General features: G+C 38.3%; 1 long non-coding RNA gene across 1 annotated transcript; it reads right to left on the bottom strand.

The window, feature by feature from the left end:
• Window positions 1–21473: 21473 nt before the first annotated feature.
• LOC122993138 lies at window positions 21474–22273 on the bottom strand. The gene is made up of 3 exons (XR_006406343.1): window positions 22073–22273; window positions 21909–21950; window positions 21474–21830 (listed from the first exon to the last, which is right to left on the bottom strand). It is a non-coding gene; the product is annotated as an uncharacterized LOC122993138 (long non-coding RNA).
• Window positions 22274–24392: the final 2119 nt, after the last annotated feature.

Genomic DNA, 24392 nt, shown 5'->3' with positions numbered 1-24392 from the left:
CAGGCTCCATAGGAGTGAATGGATAATGGTCATGTTGATGCACAGCTGTAGAGTGGAACAGAGAGTGCAGCAGCTACTATCTATAATTTAACATTAGCACAGGGAGTGTAAGGAGGAATGAAGAATTCAGAGGGGCGCAGGAAGACGGGAAGCCACTAGCCTCAGAGGCCATCTCTCTCTCACACACATGCACAGCAGAGAACAGTGTGTCCTCCGCTGGGGAATCTAAAAGCAGATACCATTAGTGGTCTTTCAAGTCCAGATGTGGTAGATTTGAATCAGTACTTTGTTTTTCTGTTTCAACTTCATACTTGGCAACCTATATTTTCTCTTGAAGACTGGTGTTTAAGTACCCAGATACCCAGATTCTTTTTTTAATTTGTTTTTTATCATTAATTCCCCTTTTAGTTAGCGATTTAGACCAAATTATATTCATTATTTGATTTACCCTCCCTTTTTTTCCTAGAATGAATAAGTAGGAGTTCAAAGAGCCCTAGATTGAGTCCTATTATGTGACCTGGGTTGAATCAAATCCAGGCTAATAAATTATGTATAGTGCTTGTGGCAGTGATCAAGCTTGACCTTAGAGTAAGAAGGGGACCAGATACCCTGCCATGTAAAAAGAAAATATAAAATACCATATTCCTTTTTTTTGGCCACTTGGGGGCAGCAGAAAAAATTAAAAACAACATCTGACTTATTGTCAGTTTATTCATTTTTTGTGGTGGAAGCAAGCAAGCAGCTGTCTATTCACACATCCAGCAGAACACAGAGCAACATTATCTTTCATTTGGAGTCATGTTTGTGTCCACCTGATCGAGTCCAGTATTCACTCGGCTTTTAGCTCTGTTTTGGTTTCCACCAGCTTCTGAGGGAAATATCTGACTCTTTAGCTGCTAAACGCTCCACTATGTTCACCAACTATTTGCTAACTTCTAGTTTGATGCTAAGCTGTCTGCTGCTGCTGGAAACCAGGTTGATTAGAGTGGAGTTTGTTGGTGGGAAAACCAAAAGAGTGAGTTAAAAAGGCTAAATGGCTAACGCAGCTAAAGAGGCTAAAGCACAACAGAGTTAGGATGGTAATTCTCTTTGGTTTTAGTCACTAGAGCAACCCCTTTCACATTACACACAGTCATTTATTGTTCATGACAAATACTGATTAGTGCTGCTTTGATATATCTAATGTACCAGGTTTAATCAAATACAGGCTAATATATTAAGTATGGGTCCATGATCAGGTCTGTCCATATAGAACAGAGGAATCAAGAAAAAATGACTGAATGAAATTAGAATCTCATACAAAATAATGCAATTAAAAAGAAAAACAACAAAGATAATTATGAAAGAATATGGAATAAGTGTACATTATTATTCTTACTTATTATATATACTTACTTAATATATACTGTATATATAGATATAGGCATCTAATCGGCACCAAATGTATTCTATAGAATAACTATGAGCCCAAACATCCAGCCAGAGTCATAAAGAACTATCTTCATGAACAAGAAGAACAAGGAGTCCTGCAACAGATGGTTTGACCTCCACAGAGCCCTGATCTCAACATCATGGAGTCAGTCTGGGATTAACGTGAAGAGACAGAAGCAGCTGAGACGCCAAAATCCACAGAGGAACTGTGGCAACTTCTCCAAGATGCAGAACAACCAACCTGCCAAGTATCTTGAAAGTATCTTCTGTTTATTGAACTTTGTATGAAGCTAATTGATAATAAAAACTATTCACAGCATTACTTTTGAAAGTATCCTCACTTTACTTTTGCACAGTACTGTATATAACTTTTTTCCTTTCAATTTGCATTACTTCCATACTTTCACATTAATTTCAATTTTAATACATTATCTCAGTACTCAACATACATTATTCAGTGCCAGAGTGTGCTATATGAAACAGTAAAATGGGTATCCATAATGACAAGCCTGCACAAAAACTTATTTTTGAGAGACAACAATGACATGTTATTATTACTCTGTTCCCAGAAACAGGATGTTGCATGCTTTATGTACAGTATGTGTGTCATTATGTACTTGTGATTCATGCGTTCTAATTTTCTTATTAAAAAGAAAGAGAGAATTGAGACAGATTGTCAGGTCTCTAATCTTACAAATGTCCCATTTGATGTCTTGGGATTTTATTCAGATGTGGCACCAAGACAAACACAGGAACTTTACAGTACATCACAAATCCAATTTAGCAGCAGTGTGTGAAACATTGAGAGTGCAGCGCTAAATAAAGTATCACATGTGTTGTTCTGGCTTTCAGGCATAAATAGATCATCTTATCCCATTACAAACCTCAGATCTTGTTTCACTGTATAAGAATCAGATTGTGGGCTTACGCATGAGCACAGAAAACAAAGATGACTGATCTTCTTTGCCTCATTGGCAGGTCTACATACGGTTTGTATGTAATGTATGTGTTTATCTTTAATTTGAACAAAGAGGGCATAGAAATAATCACATTTAGTAGTCAGTTTTACAGTGGAAAGGCCTGGCCTTTGATGTTGCATGGCTGAAAAGAGAATTGTGTAGATGTACTTAGCTAGCATTTTACTTAAGAGTGGTGTATTGATCAAGTTAGAGTGGTGCCTTTTGGCAGGAAAAAAACAACCTATTTTTAGGCGCAGCAACACTCATTCAGTCGGTGTCAATCGATGGGACAACTGGAATGGAGCATAAAGGTGTGTTTCAGTGAGGGGGTGTGATGTGAGGTGGATATGATGAGATGTAATTACTGTCTTCAAAAAAGTCACAGCAGCTTCATTAAACTCTCTCTCTGCTGCGTCCTGCAGACAAGTGATCTGAATTTCAGCTCAGCCATCACATCCCACACATGAATTGCTCATAATTGCAGGGTTCTATTTTCTTGTAAAGAAGGCAGTGGACTACAACGCTGCTCCACTTCGTCCAGAGATTAAGTTCAAAATGAAAACATGGATTCTGTTGAATACATCAAACTAGACTTTTTTTCTTTTTCTCCTGTTGTATGATAGTGTCTAATAATTGCAGAGTGTCTGTAACTTGGATTTTTCCTCATAAAAACAAAGGCTAGTAAAAGACCATGATGTACTGTACTGCTTCATCTGTTATTAGTTCAGTTGTAAGTTCACTCTATAGCTCACTGAAACTATTCAGTAACAAACTAGGGGTATATAACTATACAACAATGATTTACACGGATAATGGCTCAGTGACTACCTTTCTACCACAGAGAAATCACAAATTTAGATTTTTTCTGTGATTTTTTTCTTTTTCTTTCTTTCTTTCTTTCTTTCTTTCTTTCTTTCTTTCTTTCTTTCTTTCTTTCTTTCTTTCTCTCTTTCTTTCTTTAACTATTCACTGGGAAATATTTTTTGTTTTTGCGCTACATTATATTATAAATTACTCATTACTTTTGAACTGCAATTTTTGAGTGGCTCTCAAAAGCCCACTCCAGAGTCAGACGGTCCAATCATGACCAGGAATGATGGTTGCTAAGAAACATATTCATCTGACTGATTTTGACCATATTCCACTCACCTGACTTAAGTATACCCAGTTTTGTGCATTTGCTCAAGGAGCTGTTGCCTATTATAGAAATGAAAAGACTGCATCTTCACAAACCCAATACACAGAATAGATGAGAGATAGATTTTAGAGAATATGGCACAGACCTATACTGGTGGCTACATGAGTGGGTGTGTTGTTTAACACGACTCATTTATTTGTGTTACTTTACCTTGTCCTGAGATGTTACAATTTTTTTCATGTTATTTTCTCTGTATTGTTTTGTATGTCTTTTCAATATATTTTGTCATTGTAAAATTGAACTTGAAACTACAGCGTATTTTTAAAAAAATCGTTCATCCAACACAACATGCTCTGTCTGTTTCTTAATGAGCACATTCTACTGCAAATACTTACTGCTGCAGGCTTCACATGACTAGAACACGGCTTAGTGTCAAACACACTGTCCTGTATAATCCCACTTCAATAGGGATCAGTGTTTCAAACAAACCTGAACTGATTGTATTTTATATGAATTAAAGTTACAATAGTAACTCCACAAGTAACCTACATTTCAGAATGTAGACAGTAAAAATGTAAAACATGATCATGATGACATGATTCTCAAGATGTATAACATGACTACTACAAAGACTTCTGTGAGCTCCAAGTTTAACCACAGCAATGACCCATCTCTTCTGTTGCCCCCCCCCACCACTGTGCTTTCATGTGCTGATATCTATAAATCTAAGTGATGTTTAATGAAAGGAATATGATGACATTTAACCGTTCAAAGCTTCTAATTCTGCACTTTTTTCACAATGTGTTCATGGTAGAGTAGACATTTTCTTTGATAACAGTACCTCATGTGAAACAGGTTACAATAGCAGTATTATTGCATTTTTTTAAAAATGCATTTATTTATTTACCACATTCACACTGACCATTACAACCACAGTCAGACCTGTTGGTCCACTGGAGCAGTTGAGGTTAAGGGTCTTGCTGAAGGGCACATCAGTGGTGGTAATGAGGCATTTTCCACACCCAGATTTATCCTGCTGGTCCAGGGACTGAACCGGCGACCTTCCAGTCACAAGCTTGCTTCTTTAACCTTCATGCCACCACCGCCTGAGATTCCATCACAGCTGAGATGCCAGTGAGTGGAACTCCACTGCTACAGATGGTAAAATTCAGTGTAGTCAGTTTAGTTTGAGGATTCACCGTTAGTAGATTTGTTAGTAAATGTGAACACCTGAACATCTCCTCCTGATGAAGCCACAACATACTCTGTTCAAACATGAATGAATGGCTGCTCTCGTTTTGGACACACAGCAGCCTCGAATGTCCTTCAGCAACACAGGTGAAGCAGAAAATATAGAGCTATGAAACATAGACCCCTGTGTGAGTTCCTATAAAAGTAAAAAGCTGTTGTTGTGCTCTGTAAGAACATAAATATTGTTTTCTTTAATTAGAACTTTATTTTCTGATCAAATCTCACAATAAAAAAAAACCCACAATAACTTGGAAAATGACTGTGCAAAAAACCTCCACATTATATTAGATAGAGCAAATTTTATATTTTATGACTGCAAAAAAAGCACTTGAACAACAAAACAGGTCTATTCAACTATACTCCATTTCTAATACAAATACAATTTTCTTACATTTTCCTGAAGCATGTTTTATTACTTTAAGAAGAAAATAAGCCTAATAATGAGTTCCTTCATTCATCATTTTCTGTTATCTGTATGTGCAGAGCCGAACCAACAATGGATTGATCTACTTACAAGGTACTGTGTGTGTATCCATAGTCTGATATATTGTATTCCTCTGTTGTCCAAAAACATGTCACCCAGTGCAGCAGTGTGGCTCAGAGATGTGTTTTTATTAGTGTCTGGATGAAAACGGAGGTCTTCGGCACAGAGGAATGAGATATATCAGATTTTAGATACAAACACAAAACTTAGAAATACATCCGTTCATTGCAGGTTTGGCTCTGCACATGAGATTTGTTGACAATAAGAAAAATATTGAAAATCACCAGCCTTTAAAATATTTCCCTCATTGAGTCTTTAATGTTGGCTTACTTCGAGGATCCTGGAAAATGTCTCTGAAGTGGCTCCACTCATATCTATGACAAAACCTTGATGAGATATGAGAAAGACTTTTTCTGCCAACAATGGTGCTGTTTATAACAACATTTTCTGTGTCACAGCAGTTACTGTTTACTGGAGAAGTTCCTGCTTCTAGTCCCTCAGCCCATCTGCGGTGGATATGATTCAACAAGGAACTCAGCTGAGAGCAACATCTAACCAGTCTCAAGTACACGTTTAAATCATGTTGCTTTCTGTTTTTATCTCAACAGCCAGAGGGAGCAGGATTATGCCATTTTAATGTCAGGTTTGCCAAATCCAAATACAGTGTCTGCTAGTCCTCAACATACAGACTCTATTATCTTGCCATATACTGTATGAAATGCAAGCTTATAGACCTGCTCTTAAGCTAAATGAGCTTTTTACAATGTAATTTCAGCCATTTGTAATAGTATTTGTTGCACTGAAAGTTTAGTTGTTGTGACAGCCAGTAGTCGAATGTAACAAACATTTACTCAAGTACAATTTAAAGGTATTTGTACTTTACTTGAGTATTTCCATTTTCTCCTACTGTCAGGGTGGGTGAGTGGAGCAGGTGGACCCAAATGCAGAGACAGTAGGCAGGGACAATCCGATGCAGGTATTTATTAATGAAAAAAGCAAAAGTCATCAGAACATCAAACCAGAAGCAGACAACTCAACAAAGACCGAACTGAAAACTGGACTATAAATACACAGGGAGTGATTGCAAATGAAACACAGGTGAGGGAAACGAGACACAGGTGAGACACATGAAATAATCAAACACAGGAAGTAAAGTGACCAGACACAAGGAGGAAATATTACAAAATAAAACAGGAACTAAAGTAAACAAACAGGTGACACAAAAAACACAGGAGGAACACACAAGGGAACAGAAAAAACCAAAACCAGGAAACAAAAGCAACACAAATGAAAGAGCCCCTCAAAAAGTCCAACTAAAAACAGAAAAAGTCTGAGGCCATCAGAAGGATAACATAAACCAAGGAAGTCAAAAGAACAAAAACACAAAGAGTCCAAAAAACAGAAAAAGTCCTGGTAGGACGTGACACCTACTTCTTACTACTTCACTACATTTCAGAGGGAAATATTGTACTTTTAATTCCACTACATTTATTTGACAAGCTAGTTACTTTTCATATTAAAATTACACATAAAATAACATATCATGCATTGTTAAAGACTAAACCAGTAGTTCCAGACCTTTTTGTCTATAAAATCAATGTGTGGTTGTAGTTCATGTTGCAAATGGTTATGAGATGTTAGCAGTTCCACTGGAGGCATTTGCCCTCTAAACATCTCACATGGTTTCATTTTATTAACTGTTCACGACCCAAAGAGTAAAACTCTCCAATATTTCCCTAACAAGTAAAGATTAGAGAAAAAGTCCAAAAACTGAAAACAGATTTGTGTATCAGAACTTTGTTTTTTCTTCTTTCCTCTCCCATTAATCATCTGATGACCCCTCAGATTTATCTGCTGACCCTTTGGAGGGGCCCGACCCCTAGGTTGGGAACCACTGGCCTAAACTAGGTAAATGTATACAGTAATGTAAGAGTAATAATGTAAGTATTTCAAACTAATCAGTGAAATGCTGCTCACACATTGATGCATCAGTATTAATTATTTACTTTATTAAACATACTTAATATATCAGTCACTGTGGTGGATTTTCTACTTTACTTTTAATACTTTAAGTCAATTTAGCTGCTAATATTTATGTACTTTTACTTAAGTAGGATTTTTCATGCAGGACCTTTACTTGTAATGGAGTATTTTTACATTGAGGTATTGCTACTTTTATTTTAGTAAAGGATCTTCTTCCACCACTGGTGACAGCATTAATCCATATAGAGATAATATTTTAATACCAGGAGTAAACTAGATTTCCATACCTTTTCAATTTTGCATTAAAAATAACTCTTCATGCATTTTCAGGGTAAGTATCCCAACAGTTGGCATAACAGTGATTCTTAAAACCAGAATGCTTCAGACTGTCTGTTTATATTCAGCAACATAAAAGTCTGATCTGAACCGACAAAGTTTTTTCCCTTTTTTTGTCACAGACGCTCCTTCATTCTGTTACTCTAACACTCTCTCCTGTTTCAAACTTAACTTCACAATTTCACACACATAAAAAGAAACTCTTCAAGTCTTGCTCTCTTGCTATCTTTACAGGAATCCATTAAGATTCAGTACACCCACCCACACACACACACACACACACACACACCTGAAAACACCATTTCTCCATCTTCCAAAAAGCACTTAAGAGCACCTGACCCTCCCTTCTGTTCTTCCTTTCCTCTTTTCTCTCCCACTTCCTGGAGAGCCCTCAGATCGAGGGTGTGGAGACGGATGGAGAGTCTTCTCTCTTCAGTAAAATCTCCACGCTCCATTCCACTGTTTGATTATGCAGATGGACCATGACTGGGTGATAATCTGTATGCTTGCATGTGCATTAGCTTGCCTTATTATTAATAAGCAGGGACGTCGGGAACAGCCCTAAATAAATTGAGTTTGCCTTCCATACAGTATTTGCATAATCATTCACCCACATTTAGTCTCTGATGCAAACACTTCAAGAAATGAATGGTACACATTGTAGTGAGCTGCACTGAAATAATGTAGGACTGCATAAATTCAATGTCATGGTGTAAATATACCTAAGTGAAAACTTTACTCTGACTATATGACTGCTCTGTAGAGATTTAGAGTCAGTACAGTGTTTAGTAGTTGCATTTGTTTGTGAGCTACTTTATTTCAGCAGCAGTGGAGCAGAGCTGCAGCACAGCAGTCAGACAAAACTTCACCTGAAATACTAGCAAATTGGTCTGTACAATCACAAAAATGGTTTCCAGCAGGCTACATAATAAGGTACGTGTCAGAAGCATGCAGGAGGAAAATGACATGCTTTTCTTTTCCTCTTCACTGAAGCTGTACAGCGTATACACACAGTGAAACTGGAGGTTTGATATAGTCAGGGCTGGTCTGTCTGGTCTCTCAATGCAGATGACTGACATCACATCACACATCACAGCAGTAGAACTAGTGAATCAAATCAATTTTTTCCAAAGACAATACTGATCTTTATATAACTGAGAAATATCCTTTCAGTGTTTTTGCTGTGGAACATTTATAAAAATCAAACTACAAGTTCAGGCTGCTACTCTGCTTTCATACGTTATTTATATGCAAGATGTTACCAAAGTAACTGCCAGTGATGGAAAAGGAATGTTAGAGGTTATTCGATATATTTTGAGGTCCAAACACAGGTAGACTGAGGCAACACAGCACTCTAACTTTCTGGTTCATATTTCACAGATTTAAAGATATATTTGATATGTGGCCAATAACAAGCAAAAGCTGTGGCTGACAGTAACAATTATATATTACCACATGGACCAAATAAATCATTTGTAAAAATCTTTACAATAACTTGTAATCCATGGCTATGGACTGCATTTATTTGTGCTTTCATCTAAATCACTTTATAATTTGCCATCGTCCACAATATGTGTTGGACGATATAAACCTGTGAACTCAGAACTTTGGTTAAACATGGTTAGCAGCATAGCATGGTAGTTCATGGATGCATGGTCTGATATGATAGAATAATTAAATGCAAAGTGTGTCAGACATCTCCTCTAGTTCTGTCCGATCTAGTGCTAAGGTCATGATGTACAGTATTTCTCATAAATCTTACAATACACAGATGAAAATGCATCAATCATCATATTTCCCAGAATTCCACTTAGTAAAAATATGGTAATTAAAACCTAAGAGCAGGAGCTACTACATGCACTTTATAATGTAATCTATAATGACTCATGCAGCTTGCAATGAAGCAAGTATTAACATTTCTCTGCTTCTTAAACATGCTGAATATGAATGAACAAGACTAGAACAAAACCTAGTATATAGATGTGCAAAAGTGTGGCCAATTTGTTACAGTGTCAGTAGTAGTGTCTACAATGTGAATTCGTGGATATTAAATGTTCATCTGGAGGCTTCGGTGGAAATTAGAAATGAAGGTTTTGACAGCATTGGGTGCAAATTCAGGAGGCTCATCTCCGCCCAGTTACTGCAGTTACAATAAAGCACACCTACACTACACTGATATAACAGTCTACATGAATCCCATGATTTACCTGCAAGACTTGTATTTTAATGCTGTTGTTCATCATTTGTGATGTGAAAATGTCAAAAGAAATACAAAGTTTGCATCCTGGTATTTAGTCACATGTGGTGACTTTTAATGCATGTCACTGAGGCAAGAAGAGATGACAATCCACATGTCCATCTTGTTGTGACTTCATTAAAAAATGCTGTACTATAATAAAACCTTAATGCTTCTAAAACCCTTAAGAACAATGCTTGTGGTGTTTGAACTAGGGATGTGCAGAGAGTCCAGTATTTGTATTTGTATCTTTTTTTTGTTGGGGCAGCAAAATTATTTGTATTTGTATTTGTATTTGAATAAAAATGGAAAGAGGCTTACAAATCCTGTGTTTGCTTTTATTACACTTTTAATTTTAGAAAATTAAAGTGTTACAATAAGTGTTTATGAATAAACTACCTTATGAAGGAGGTCCCCAAACTGTGTCTCAAACTGGAGTCTCCCAGATCATAGACGACTGTGCTGACTACTGAGCTAAAACTTTACTCTTCACCTCTTTGCAGACAGACCTCTAACTAACAAATATTTAAAAAAATATTTATATGAAACAAATATTCGTAAAAAAACCCCACTATTTGTGCTTTGCCGAATAATGTATTTGTATTCGGGCACACCCCTAGTTTGTACTTTCATTCCTCATATTGGCAAACTAGCATGTATTGTCACTATATATTACGCTATCACTCTGTATCTCTCACTATCTCGGTCTAATCACTGTCTAATCACTGTCCTATACCCTCAAAAACCCACAAAGTTGTGACAAATTGATCAAACATATATATATATAGACCTTTCCACACCTGTATGATCATTTTCTCCACCTGTGTGTATAAAGTTTAATTGCTGTCCCTGCGTAACATTTGACTTTTACGTCTAATATCGATGATTGATAGTTCAGAAAATTGTTGTGATGTGAGAGATACAGTACATAGATGTATACAAATATTGTATATGTGTTTGGCCTTTAACATGAAACATGATTGCTAGCGACACTTGACACTGTCACCTACTTTGTCAGTCCTCTTCTCTAGCGTCTCGTCACCATCGCAACCACAGCCTCACGCACATGGATCTCACCAGTTGTTTCAAACACCAGTTAATTCTGTTTCACTGGCTGCTGACTGGCGGTAGAGGAGGAGACAGTAGAGAAGCTGCTATGTGCCAGTTTAGCCGACCTCTCTGCATTTAACACCAGAGCTGAGAGCTTGGAGCAGGAAACACCATTGCTCTGCATCCTCTGTTCCCATCGCACTTATGTATTTAGGTCATTTAGAGACAAGACTGTAAAAGTTTGCAGTCTGTCATTTTGTCACGCATATCCAGGGGCGTAATGTCAGTAAATTTGAGTAAAATGTAGAAATACGCTGCACAGAAACACAGATGTCTGTGGTGTATTTTCATTAAATGTCATTGGTGTGCTTAAAGACAATATTAAGCTATGCAGATTGATTTTATAAGTTTATAAGCAATAAGGGCTAGTGGGATACAATTTGCATTGGTGTAGTTATAATCTCATGAACCATATTTAATCACACTGTACGTATAGAGGCACAGTAGAAGAATCATAATCATACACTGGAGAAATTTGAGTGTGTTTGTATTACATGTCACTTTGCTGGGGTCTGCATTAAAGTCTTCACCTTTTAAAAAAATACCCTCTGGAGGAGATCAAGAAATAAGGGTGTAAAATGACTAGAATAACTTATAAAAATAAAAGGCTAGAAGACAACTGGGCAATAATGGTGTAAAATGATTCCCAATACTTATATATAAAAATTGGATATAATCAGGTAGAATTATGTATGCCAGTATATATCCTGAAACAGCTCAAAAACCTGGTTTGAAGAGTTTTGACCGACAACAAGTGACAGAGATAAAAGTAACATAATAATTGGTCAAAAATTAGGGAGGGTGGATGATAAGGTGTGGCCTAAGCCGACCCAAGGACATAAAAACAGATGCCCCAAAGGAAAACCTTTGGAGCCATTTGGTTCTTTGTAAAAAGTGCTATTTTGCTCTCCTTTTCTTGCCGGCAATAAAAGAACACTTTGCTGTTTGGACCTCTGACTCCCTTTTTCTTATTAAGAGAGAGTTTTTTTGCTCTGATACATTTTTCTGCAACAATTCGACACAACATGTCCCATGAGAATAGGACTATGAGTTGAAGCGCTGTAAATGGATCCTGACAACGTAAATAGAAAACTGTTTTGTGCTGATTCATTTTGAAAGAGCAGCGGCCAATGGGGAAACTTCATCACTCTCTCACTCACTCACGGACAACCGTATGTGTAGGGCTGGCCCCACTGTTGCAGTGCAGCCAAAAAGTTCACTGTTCTACATTTATTTTCTTAATTCAGTCACACTGCCCATAACTTATTTTCTACTACAAGGTTGCTTACATGAGGCAACATCATCATCATATTAGAGTGTTTGTTTATCATAAATCTTCACTGCAATCCATTCAGATTAAGATGGCGTTAATCAACACTAGGTCAGTGTGTAATAAAACTTTTATCCTAAGGGACTTTTTTGTTTCTTAAGATCTGGACTTTTTGTTTATTACTGAGACCTGGATAAAATGTGGTGACAACATGGCCTTGACTGAACTGCATCCCACGGACTGTGACTTTGTTAGTGCACCCAGGATGTCTGGTCGAGGAGGAGGTCTAGCTGCTGTTTTTTCCAAACAGTTTTATCTGCCATTCTGTGGACATAGGCGAGTTCAACGCTTTTGAATCTAACGCAACATGTATCAAGGCCAACCCACAATCATGGTCACACTCTTGATTTGGTTTTTACCTTGGGTCTGAATCTGAATATTATATGCATTGATGACTTTTTTGTGTCCGACCACAAACATATTATTTTTGATATTGTCTTCAATGCTGACACCCAATCCATCAAACGCACGACCTGCTCTCGTACTCTCAACAGCCATTCTGCAGACAAATTTGCTTCTGTCTTTGCAGATCTCAGTAAGGATATGGCTTTGCCTGCTCAGACCAACAATTAAGTCTGCTCCTTTAATAACCTCTATCAACCCTAGACGTTGTTGCTCCACTTAAAAACAAAACTATCCGTACAGTTAACTCATCCCGGAGGTGGAAAAACACTAAATTTGAGATTCATTTTATTCATATGAAATAACTACTTTCATCTTTTAATAAGAAAGTGAAAGAGGTGAGAACTAGTTATTTTTCTATTCTAATTGATTGCAACTAAAAGAATCCCAGAGCTTTATTTAGCACTAATAGATTAGTGAACCCTGCCCCTCCACCTACACTCGTCTTTTCAAATACTGACTTTGAAATGTTTTTGTCTTTTTTTGTAGACAAGGTCACTGATATAAGGTCAAACATATTGCCTTCTCGTGCTGCTGGAGTAGACTGTTGGGCTCATGCTTCATTATTGAGCCATCCAATATCATTGGAAGATCTGGCAGCCATAGTTTCCCAAATGTGCCCCTCTTCTTGCTCTCTTGATATTGTTCCAACCTCTTTTTTTTTAAGATGTTTTAGTTCATTAGGACCATATTTACTTTCGATTGTAAAGAGCTCTCTTAGCTCTGGCTGTGTGCCTGACTATTTTAAGCATGCAATTGTTCAGCCACTCTTAAAAAAGCCAAGCCTTGACCCATTGCTGCCCCATAACTACAGACCGATATCCAAACTTCCTTTTATTTCCTTTTATTTCCACTGCTCTGCTTAGGGTTTCAAATGATGTTTTAATGCGTGCCGATGCTGGGGAATGTTCAGTTTTGGTGATTCTTGATCTAAGTGCAGAATTGAAACTGTTGACTACTCTATTCTCGTTAATAAGGTCCAGCATTGGGCAGGCATAACTGGGACTGCCCTTGACTGGTTTGCCTCCTATTTGTCAGACAGGAGCTTTTCTGTGGCAATTGATCATTTTGTGTCCTCATCCGCTCAGTTGTCATGTGGTGTACCCCAAGGTTCAATCCTTTGTCCAATTCTTTTTTCCCTGTACATGCTCCCCCTTGGTTTCCTAATTAGTCAATCCAGCTATCAAGGACTGGATGTCAGATAACTTCCTCCAACTTGACCTTGACAAAACAGAAGTCCTTATTATAGGCCCTGAGAGCATTTCTGAAAAAGTACAGCAGTGTATTGGTCCTTTAGCAGAAAATGTTAAGCAAGCCTCCAAAAAGTCTTGGACTGACACATAAACTTTGAGTGTCATATAAAGAAAGTGGTCCAATCCTGTTTCTTCTATCTAATAATACACTTTATTTTTACAGCACCTTTCATACACTAATGCAGCCCAAAGTGCATAACACATTTTGAAAAAGAAAATAAAAGAGTAGACAATTTAAACTACAGAGAGACTATTAAAATATATTTCATGTAAAATCTTCATCTGAGAAGTAACTAAAGCTGTTAAATAAATGTAGTGGAGCGGAAAGTACAATATTTCCCTCTGAAATGTACTGGACTTTAAGTATAAAATAACATCACATGGAAATACTCAAGTAAAGTACAAGTATCTCAAATTTGTACTTAAGTAGAGTACTTGAGTAAATGATACTTTTCAACACTGAAAATAAAACTTTAAACTAAGAGCTCATATACTCTGCAGTTACTGTACTGTCACTCACTGCTCATTCAAACAACAGCACCGAGCAGAACTTGTGGTTTTTGTAATGAAACATGGTAATCTGATGAATCACTGTGAGGTGCAAAAATGTAACTGACTTTATTTTTTGACACAAAGCAAATTTTGGTTTAGTTGGTGCTGCTACATCAGAAGAAAACCACCCACGTATAGTGTGAGAAACCACACACCACATTAAGTACACTGTTAAATGTGTTGAGTGTAAAAGTTCAGGGAATCTGACTTGCAGCTCTTTGTTTGAACTTGGAGGTCAAACAGCAGCGTTTAGTAAAGGTCAATGAATCGAATCATTAAAAGCGCGTCTTTAAGTGCGCTCCCCAGTAAGGATGAGGGAAGAGATTAATTAAAAAATCTAATCATGTATATGTTTGGAGGTTATAATAATCAAAGCAGAGGATAATCCTTTAATCATTGGGAAATATTATTAAACAGTTTGTAATTAATTAGAAGGTATCTGATTAAATATTGTGTATTTAACATTAAGATTAAGGATTTGCTCTCTCTCTCCCTCTGCCATCTGTCTCTAATTTAATCTCATGTTTCATCTGTCTCTGCTTTCACTTCACTGCCTTTGTAGTTTTAATATCTCTACTTTTTTTTTTTAAATGTTTGTTTCTTTTCCATTTCCTCCTCATTTATTCCTTCTAATATTTCTCATCTATTCAGTTTGGTCCAACAGAGATTTAGCAGTTACATGTCAAATCTTGGCCAACTGCATTGATTGTAGATTTGTTTCAGATATAAATAATGTTTGTTAATAATGTCTTACTATAGGAAAGACAGACTGAAAAAAATGACATCTGACATGCTCACCTTAATTCTCACTTTAACACATGTACTTACAAGCATGATTTGTGACATCACAACTAATTTGGAGCCAATCATGGTCTAGTATGCAACTTACATAAGTGTGATGTGGAAACTTGAAGCCTCTGGTGCATGTACACTTAGAATGGACTTTCAGTGAAGTAGGAGACATGTTATGTCCAGCAGGAAAACTTATGAAGGATATCTCTGTACTTTATCTATTCAGCTTTCCCTCAAACCTGACCAGTCTCCCAGTCCCTGCTGCTGAAAAACAGCCCCATAACATGATGCTGCCACCATGGTTCACTGTTGGGATGTTATTGAGCAGGTGATGAGAAGTGCCTGGTTTCCTCCAGACATGACACTTAGAGCTGAGGCCAAACAGTTCAACTTGATTTCATCAGAGTGGAATCTTGTTTCTCACAGTCTGAGAGTCTTTTAGGTGTTTTTTGCAAACTCCAAGTGGGCTTTTCTGTGTCTTTCACGGAGGAGAGGATTCTGTCTGGCCACTCTGCCATTAAGGCCAGATCGTTGGAGTGTTGCAGTGATGGTTGTCCTTCTGGAAGTTTCTTCCATCTCCATACAGGATCTCTGGAGCTCAGCCAGAGTGACCATCAGGTTCTTGGTCACCTTGGCCCTTCTCCCCTGATTGTTCCGTTTGTCACCACAGTGTGGACAAAAATAAATAGCATCAAATTCCCTCTTTGTGTTTCCTCAGACAGTGTTTCCCTGTTGAGTTGTGGTGGAAGTATAGTAACAAAAAGAGGGACTTTGACACTAAAAAGACTGTAACGTTGAAAGATATCTACTTGATTTGACTCATTTGGACGCCGAAGAATACATTATTACACAGAAGGAGGACTGTGGATTTTGTCCTCCATCACTTCCATTGTAAGTGCATCATGAAGGGATCTTCTAATGGTCAGTATGAACAGGAGGAATGATTACAGCAAGAAAAACATGTTTCAATGTTCATTTGGGCTCCTGACTGTTGTTTTAAGACAGACCTGAAAAATTATGAAAACACACACACACACACGCATGTGCAGTTTTCTCTGGTGACAAATCTGATTATATATATTATATTACAATATTTATATTACAATATTAATATTTGATATAATATCCATGTCATTTATCCGGTTTTATTTTTTACTGTATACATTTTTTTACTGTCTCTCCAGTCGTCTAAATCTGGATCTGGACTAAATCTTTCTGCCACTTTTTCATGGCCTACTGTTCCTGTAAAAGAGAAAACAAGGTGGCATTTGATGGCTTATACCTTGTTGGCTTCTCTTTTGTTGTTCCACTTTTATTTAACTCCAGCTGACAATACAGAGACTTCCCAGTGTGACTTGGTTGCTCCAACCTCTGTTCTGCCTCCTGATGAGGGAAAAGCCTGCAGAACACACACAGCCCAGTGTACTTTGTTCAATCCATGAATGGCCATGCATTTTTGAGTGAATCTGTGTGTGCATTTCTGAATATGCAGTAAGAGTGTGTGTGTGTGTGTGTGTGTGTGTGTGTGTGTGTGTGTGTACGGTACTCTTGTGAGGGGGTGGGGTCAGTGAGTTTGACAGTCATTTCCAGTCATCTCCTTACACGACAGCTCCATCAAAGATTAACAGTGAGAAAAAATATGAAGCACTAATGGAGGCATGCGGTGTATTCGTAGCATGATAAAGTTACAGCTGTCATCACTAATGCTGCCACTGGGTGACCACACACACACACGCGCGCATGCACACACACACACACACGCGCACGTGCATGCACGCACGCACACACATGCACAATACTTGGACTGAAGTGACTGATGCTCCCTCACTGTCTCCTGTCCATCGGCTGCTGACAGATGGTGAAACAGAAAACAGAGCAAGGACGGAGGGTTAAAGGTTTCACAATCTGTCCACTCCCATTAAAAAAGTCTTTAAAAAAAAAAAGTTCAAAATGATTCTGTCAGCAGCTTACGCCACATCTTTTTCTGTTATCGCTTTAGCCCAGAATAAAATGTGTGAATTTTTAATGTAATTCTGTTTTATTTAACTATGTAGGTTATTTATTCATTTCTCTGTTTCATTTACTGACAAAAACATGGCCGTGCCTGTTTAAAAATTCATATCAATGCAACACTGGCCCATTTTTGAAAGATGATATTGTTTAAGAATTGGTGGTAACAAAGAAAAAAAAACCAAAAGGACACATCAATAATGTCCAACCAGCTCACAAGCAGCCACAGATATTCTGTCTTTAGCCAAAATGTCCAAAGTGTCACAATGCTTCAAGATCCATTCAAACAGGATGAACTTTACAGTGGGAGGTGGGAATGAAATATCCTCTGTGCTTCTCTGTATATTTAACTCATCCTTTCAGATAGCATTTGAACCATGGGGAGATGACAGGATCTGGTCTGTAAGACATGGACATTCAGCAGGTTAAAGCCAAAACAGAGAGCCAAAAGCCTCCCCAGGGGGGCGCCGGAGAGTTGAAGATGACGCAAAGATACTGCGTGAGTTGAAGAAGAGCCATAACTCAGTCAAATCTGAACACACAGACATGAAACACATGTTGATAACATTCAGTGTGACTCACACTTCTTGAAAATAACTGCCATTGCCAATAAACCTCTATAAATCCACTTAGAAGTCAGGGAGAAAAGACACTTTAGAACTTGCCAGAGTAGTCATAGCCGTCTGTATATTTATGTCTCCAGTGCAAACAGGAACTGTTGCTAGCTAATTCAGCCTACTTTTAATGAATGGGTTCAGAATTTTTCAGGTCTGTCTTAAAACAACAGTCAGGAGCCCAGTTGAACATTGAAACATGTTTTTCTTGCTGTAATCATTCCTCCTGTTCATACTGACCATTAGAAGATCCCTTCATGATGCACTTACAATGGAAGTGATGGGGGACAAAATCCACAGTCCTCCTTCTGTGTAAAATGTATTTAAAAGTTTATCTGAAGCTAATATGAAGCTTCAGCATCCAAATGAGTCAAATCAAGTAGATATCTTTCAATGTTACAGTCTTTTTAGTGCCAAAGTCCCTCTTTTTGTTACTATATTTCCACCTCAGTTCAATGGGGAAACACTGACTGAGGAAACACAAATAGGGAATTTAATGCTAAAGAATGTAAATGTGTCAGATATCCACTTGATATGACTAACTCAGACTGCTGAAGCCTCATATAAGCTTCACATCAACTTTTAAATGACAGTGTGGACATACTGTAGATTTTGGCCTCCATCACTTCCATTGAAAGGACATTTGAAGGAGATCTTTTAATAGTCAGTGTGAACAGTAGAGCTGTAGTCAACCAAAGAAAACCTTGGTTGACTGAAATTGTGCACAGTGAACTCAGCAGCCACACATTTCTCCGTTCTCTATTTCTCTGTTTAGCGTCTTCAGGTCATGCTAACCCATTGTTGCTAACTTTGGAGCTAACCCCCTTCACTTTTCCAGCACTTTGGGAAACAACAGACGAGACTTTTCAGCATTTACTAACTGACACACTGTAGTCTGTACTGTACGCTTACTGCCAGACTGACAACTTACTGCTAACCTTTTCCTCTGCTCCGCTCGCATTCACCGTCACTTTTCTGCCGCTTGCTCACATCGCACACATATTACGCACTGCCCTATTCCTCAACGGAGCTAAGCTACCAATAGTTCCCCAGGTAACAACACAGAGGTCGACCCATGTATTGGAACATCGCTGCACAGAGACTCCCAAACGCTATTGATTTCCAAATGAGTGGATATTTGGCGTTAATTTTGGCATTAAAAAATATTTTTTTGGCCAAGCGGGGGTTCTCGTTCTTATAATTATAGGAGAAACACTGATTCAGTAAATGTTCAGTACGTTCAGCAAACGCTCAGTAAATGTTGATTACAGTTAGACCCAGCAGTCTCCATTAGGTTGGGTGAGTTCAAAGATGTGAAAACAACAGGGGTGTTTTGAATACACCCCAGTTTTCACAGGTAATTTGCTAGTCTGTTCCTCCCGCCGCAGGAAATAATGGATTAATCCTGGAAGGCTGGTGATGTAGCACTTCTCTCCTTATGAAAGTAACACAGCGATTATTCAACCAATGAGAATTAGTCGGACAAGAGCATATCAACCAACTAATCGACCAGTCGACCAGCAGACTACAGCCCTAATGAACAGGAGGAATGATTACAGTGAGGAAAACCTCTTTCACTGTTCATATGGACACCTGACTGCTGTTTTAAGACACATTTGAAAAACTGTGAACCTGTCCTTTAACGGCTCCAAAAGGCTAAAAAGAGGCCTTTTTTTGTTGCCATATTGGTTCCCAAATATACCTATATGTCTGTGTGAGCATGTTTCCATCTATCAGATTAGTAGAAACATTTCTGACTTATTTCAATTTCATACAAAAGTCATATTTCACACCAAACTGAAAAGAAGTACAAACAGCTCTTCACATAGAAAATACATCTGCTTTAAGGACATGATTTAAGGATGCGGGTTGGATACTGGGTACTGTGGATGGGATTTAAATTACAGGAGGAGCGGTGAGTTCACTGAAAGACTGTAGGTAATTGCAGCTGTGATGGGGAGAAATAACTCCCATACATGCTCCAGACTGGATTAAAATCACCGATCAACAGGTAATGTTCAAATCACCCTGCATCCCCTAGAAACATAAATCCAGTACCAGTGGGATCAAATATCAAAGCATGTGGGCAAAATAAGCTGCTGGGCCTCTGTTGCTCTCTCTGCATTGTGTGCAGTATGTACCCCGACACCCCTCGAACACCCACTGAGTTCAAACTGCAGACTGTATTTAGTCTGAACCCCCAGAAAGAACCAGTACTACATGGCCCATATTTGCTGTGAGCCAATTAGCTTTTGATACTTTAAATAAAATAACACCATGTAAAACCAGTGGATAAAGTTAATATTCATTATCTACACAGACACTTATGTGTCTGTGTTCTGGGATCGAGTAATCCCTTGAGGCAAGAATGTTTTATTCAGTCTAGATTTATAGATAAAAGAGACGTGATGATGTTTAGGATGTTTGAGTCTTGTGTTAATTTGGTCATTAAGTGAATGATCTAGTAGTTTTAATGGGATCTAAGCTGTAAGAACATAATGGACAAGAATGAGCTGAAGATGACGATGACCTTCAGCCTCTCCAATCCATAATATCATCAAAGTAGAGGATGGTGATTTTCCACATACAGACAGAGAAAGAGAGAGAATGTTCTTAAAAGAGAAAGAACAGAAGTATGTCTGTGCCATTTTGTTCTCCATTATCAGACCAAACTGCCTGAAAAGCCTGAAAATAGTTTGAAATGTTGCGTTAAAGGCCTCCTGTTTCCTCTGTTCTCTGATTGATTGATTGTATTTGTTTATGTGTACAGTTTTTAACATTAAAGATGCACTGCACTGGAGTTAGCTCAAAGCTAATTTACATCCACGGTCCCCCACAATCGAAACATACGACAGCACAACAACAAACAGTACAAAGCAAAAAACACACAGAACACACCATACAAAATACAAAATACAAAGCTGAAGATGGACTTTTTCCTTTCCATATATAATTAGACTGTGAGTCCTCTATTTACCTTCACACATTGTGGGAAACTATTCCTCATTAATAGCATACTTAAACTCTGCATCTGCATCTACATCTGCCCATGTCCTACACACAGGCAAACATGCACACGTCCCTGTATGCAGACACAACATGAAGTATAAACTACATTCAGACTATATCAGGCCCTTTAGAAAAGTCAAGGATTTATGCATAATGGCTTTTTTGAGTATACTTATTTTTGTCACTTTTCCAGTGTGAGATTACTACAGACTGAAAACCCCAGCTTAAAGGATAGGTTCAGGTTTTTTCAAGTCTGTCTGATACAATATTGATGTACCATTATGTATGTGGAAATGGGTCTTCGTCGCTGTAACGATTCCTACTCTTCATACTGACCCTGAAGGTATTCACTTGGAATGTGACTACATTGTAAGAAATGGGGGACAAAATGCAATCAGCCCTCATTCAGTGTAAAAATGACTTCCAAAGTTAAGCTGAGGCTAAAATGAGGCTTCAGCAGCCTCAGTTGTGGTGGAGGGATACATTCTAGTAATCACATGTAGATGTGGAACTGCTGTTTTATTCACATGTTACAGAGTGATCCACATCCTATGTATTTATTACACATATACCCCCTCGTCAACTGTTGTCAGCTCAGTGATGGTGATGGCATGAACGTGTTCTTCAGACATTTTCTTGTAGCTCCTCTTCTACTGAGCTGCAAACGGTGTATTAATGTCCATGTTGACAGCTGTGGCCACAACTCGCTCCTCTCAGGATCTCTCAAAGGAAATCTCTGGAATGCATTTGCTCATCACTTGTTTCTTTCAGAAGACAGCAGGTAAACACAGACACTAACCATATTCTATGTCAAGTGGAGAGGTAGGAGCATGGGCTCTGAGATAAGGCGCACACACCAAAACACAAGAGTTGGAGCAGGTTGTTACGAAAATGTTTGTGTCTGAAACAACAGACTGCAAAAATACTCCAGCAATAAAATCTGCAAAGAAAAAAAAAATCACTTTAAAGTTTAGAGTAGTAAAGGCCAGGTAAAGCCAACAGACTTACAAGCAATTACCAGAATGTATCCCTCCGCCACAGCTCAGCGAGGAACTTCATTCTGTGGAAACAAAAAGAGGGAATCTGGTTCTAAACAGATTGTAACTTTGTAAAATATTGACTTGATTTAGATCACTCAGAACTTCATACAATATTTTGCTTTTAATTCTGACTGATATTTACCTCAGCGTGATCCCACTATAGAAACCACTCCTGTCCATAATGATGAGCATATCTCTCTGCGTCCTGCTGAACACTCCTCCACCAACGCTACACCTATCAGGGTCACTTAAAACCGTGCCACCTATAGACACAGATGCTCTGCTAATTCTACAATAAGAGCAAACTTAGTTTCCATTCCACCCACTTTTAATGGTTTTAGGCCTGTTTTTTGCTAAAATTAGCATCAGCTTTAGCATTATTACTGTTAACCATAGACTGTAAATGCACCATGCTAACCAAGCTAGCAGCTAGCGCTATGGTCAGCTCCACCCTCTCGTCCAAATATGGTTACTTTTGGCTCCAAAAATCAAACATTGCAGTGGTCAAATCCAAGATGGTGATGGTCAAATCGCTAAACTATGGATGTATTATAAGTATGCCCCCACACAACGCGGAAGCAAACCCGGAAGTCAGAAACTTTTTTTGGTGTATGCGCCAGCCGAGCAGTTCTTATAGATGGCAGTTCACAAACCAATGGCTGATGTCATGGTGACTACGTCCGTATTTACGTACAGTCTATGATCCCTACGTCCCTGCATGACGTCACTTGGGAATTCCCATTGACACGAGTATGGGATTTCTTTCTATTTTCAGTCCCGTAGTCCCTCTAATCCATTGAGACGAAGGTAGCTGTTCTGTGTCCAAAGTCGTGTTCAACTTGTTTGATAACAGGATAAACAACTTGAAAAAATGGACATTCACACACTTTTTTATTGTTATATCTATATTATCTGCCCCTACTGCATCTCATTGGCTATGCTTATAGCCTTGATAGATTGGATGGATGGCTGGATGGATGGAGGACAAAGGTACATGGATTTAATACCCTGCCTTGTGAATTTTGTATGTTTGATAAATCTCTGCTAATATATCAGGTCTGGTCTTGGATTTGATATCTCTCATTGTAGTTAAAGCTGTGGCTGAATCACTGCATATGACATCTGATCTGAAATTCTATGTTTTTAATTCTTAATTCAAGGAATGGTTACTCTAAATGCCACTTTCCCACTCTGTGGATCCTTTGATCCATCTGTATTCTGTAAATATAAACTCCATCCTTGTTGCAGATGAGACTTAACTTCCTTGACCATATCTCCTGATTTCTATCTTTTGTTATTATTCAGTATGCATACATCAACTTCAGGTTCTAGGATTATCCATGATGGTACAACTGACCAACAGACTGGAGAGCATACATTAAGATTAATAATACCAAGATTTTCACTTATTTGCAGAGTTTGCTTTTGCCTTTCTCGCTCTACTTCCATTTTAAGAGAGGCGACTGAATTTCTGTCCAATCGCTGCTATCCAGCTGGGTAGCGTGCAATGTCAAATTGGACATTGCACACTGTCAATTGGGTGATGTGTGCTGCTGAATGGGTGGCACATGATGTCCAATTGAGTCGCTCTGCACTGTCGACTGGGTTGCGTGTGATGTCCACTGAGTGGCAGCGCAGGATGACTGGATAGGTAGTGTCTTGTAAATGGATAGGTGGTGTACAGTTTGGATGCTAGGTGTCTAGTAACTGGAAAGGTGGTGTACAGTTTGGGTAGGATTTTGAATTAAAGGTCTTTCCATAAACACAGTGGAGCAGAGGAGAGAGACTGAGATAGCGATGTAACCAACCTGTGCACTGTTATTTGATATGGTTTTTTTTTCATTTTAAAATATTTGTATGAAAGAAATATTTGCAACGATCCACTATTTGCGTTTTTCCGAATACCGTATTCGGAATTGGATCCACCTCTACTCTTGACTGCTGAACCCTCATTTTAGCCTCAGCTGAGCTTTGGAATGAGGGCTGTGAATTTTGTTCCCCATTTCCAACATTGTAGTTGTGTTCAGAGAGGATAGCTTCTGGGTTCGTATGGAACACAGGAATTGTTACAGCATCCAAGACCTATTTCCATGTACATAATGGCACATCAGTATCGTATTAAAAGAGACTTGATAAAACCCAATCCTGCCTTTTAAGCCTAGTCTACACTACAAGACTTTCCTACAGTTTGCTTGTCCCAGTCACAGGTTTTAGATCCAAAACACAAAACTTTGAATCAGCACAGAATTTATGCTTGTTTCACTTTCTGGGGAGTGTGAACATCTGGTTGTGATCTCCCCCAGACACCCAAACATGTTTGATTAATTTGATTTAACAGTGACTCCTCCCATGTTTCTGTTGAATGTCTGATCATTTCCTCTCTCCAGACAAAATAATATTGTAATCAGTACATCACTTCTGAAATCAGTTGTTTGGTTTGGGCCATGTCCTCCATGTCAACA

The sequence above is a fragment of the Thunnus albacares genome, chromosome 12 (genome assembly GCF_914725855.1).
Source record: "Thunnus albacares chromosome 12, fThuAlb1.1, whole genome shotgun sequence".
In the NCBI taxonomy this organism is placed as follows: domain Eukaryota; kingdom Metazoa; phylum Chordata; class Actinopteri; order Scombriformes; family Scombridae; genus Thunnus; species Thunnus albacares.
This window is presented reverse-complemented; position numbering and strand designations above follow the sequence as displayed.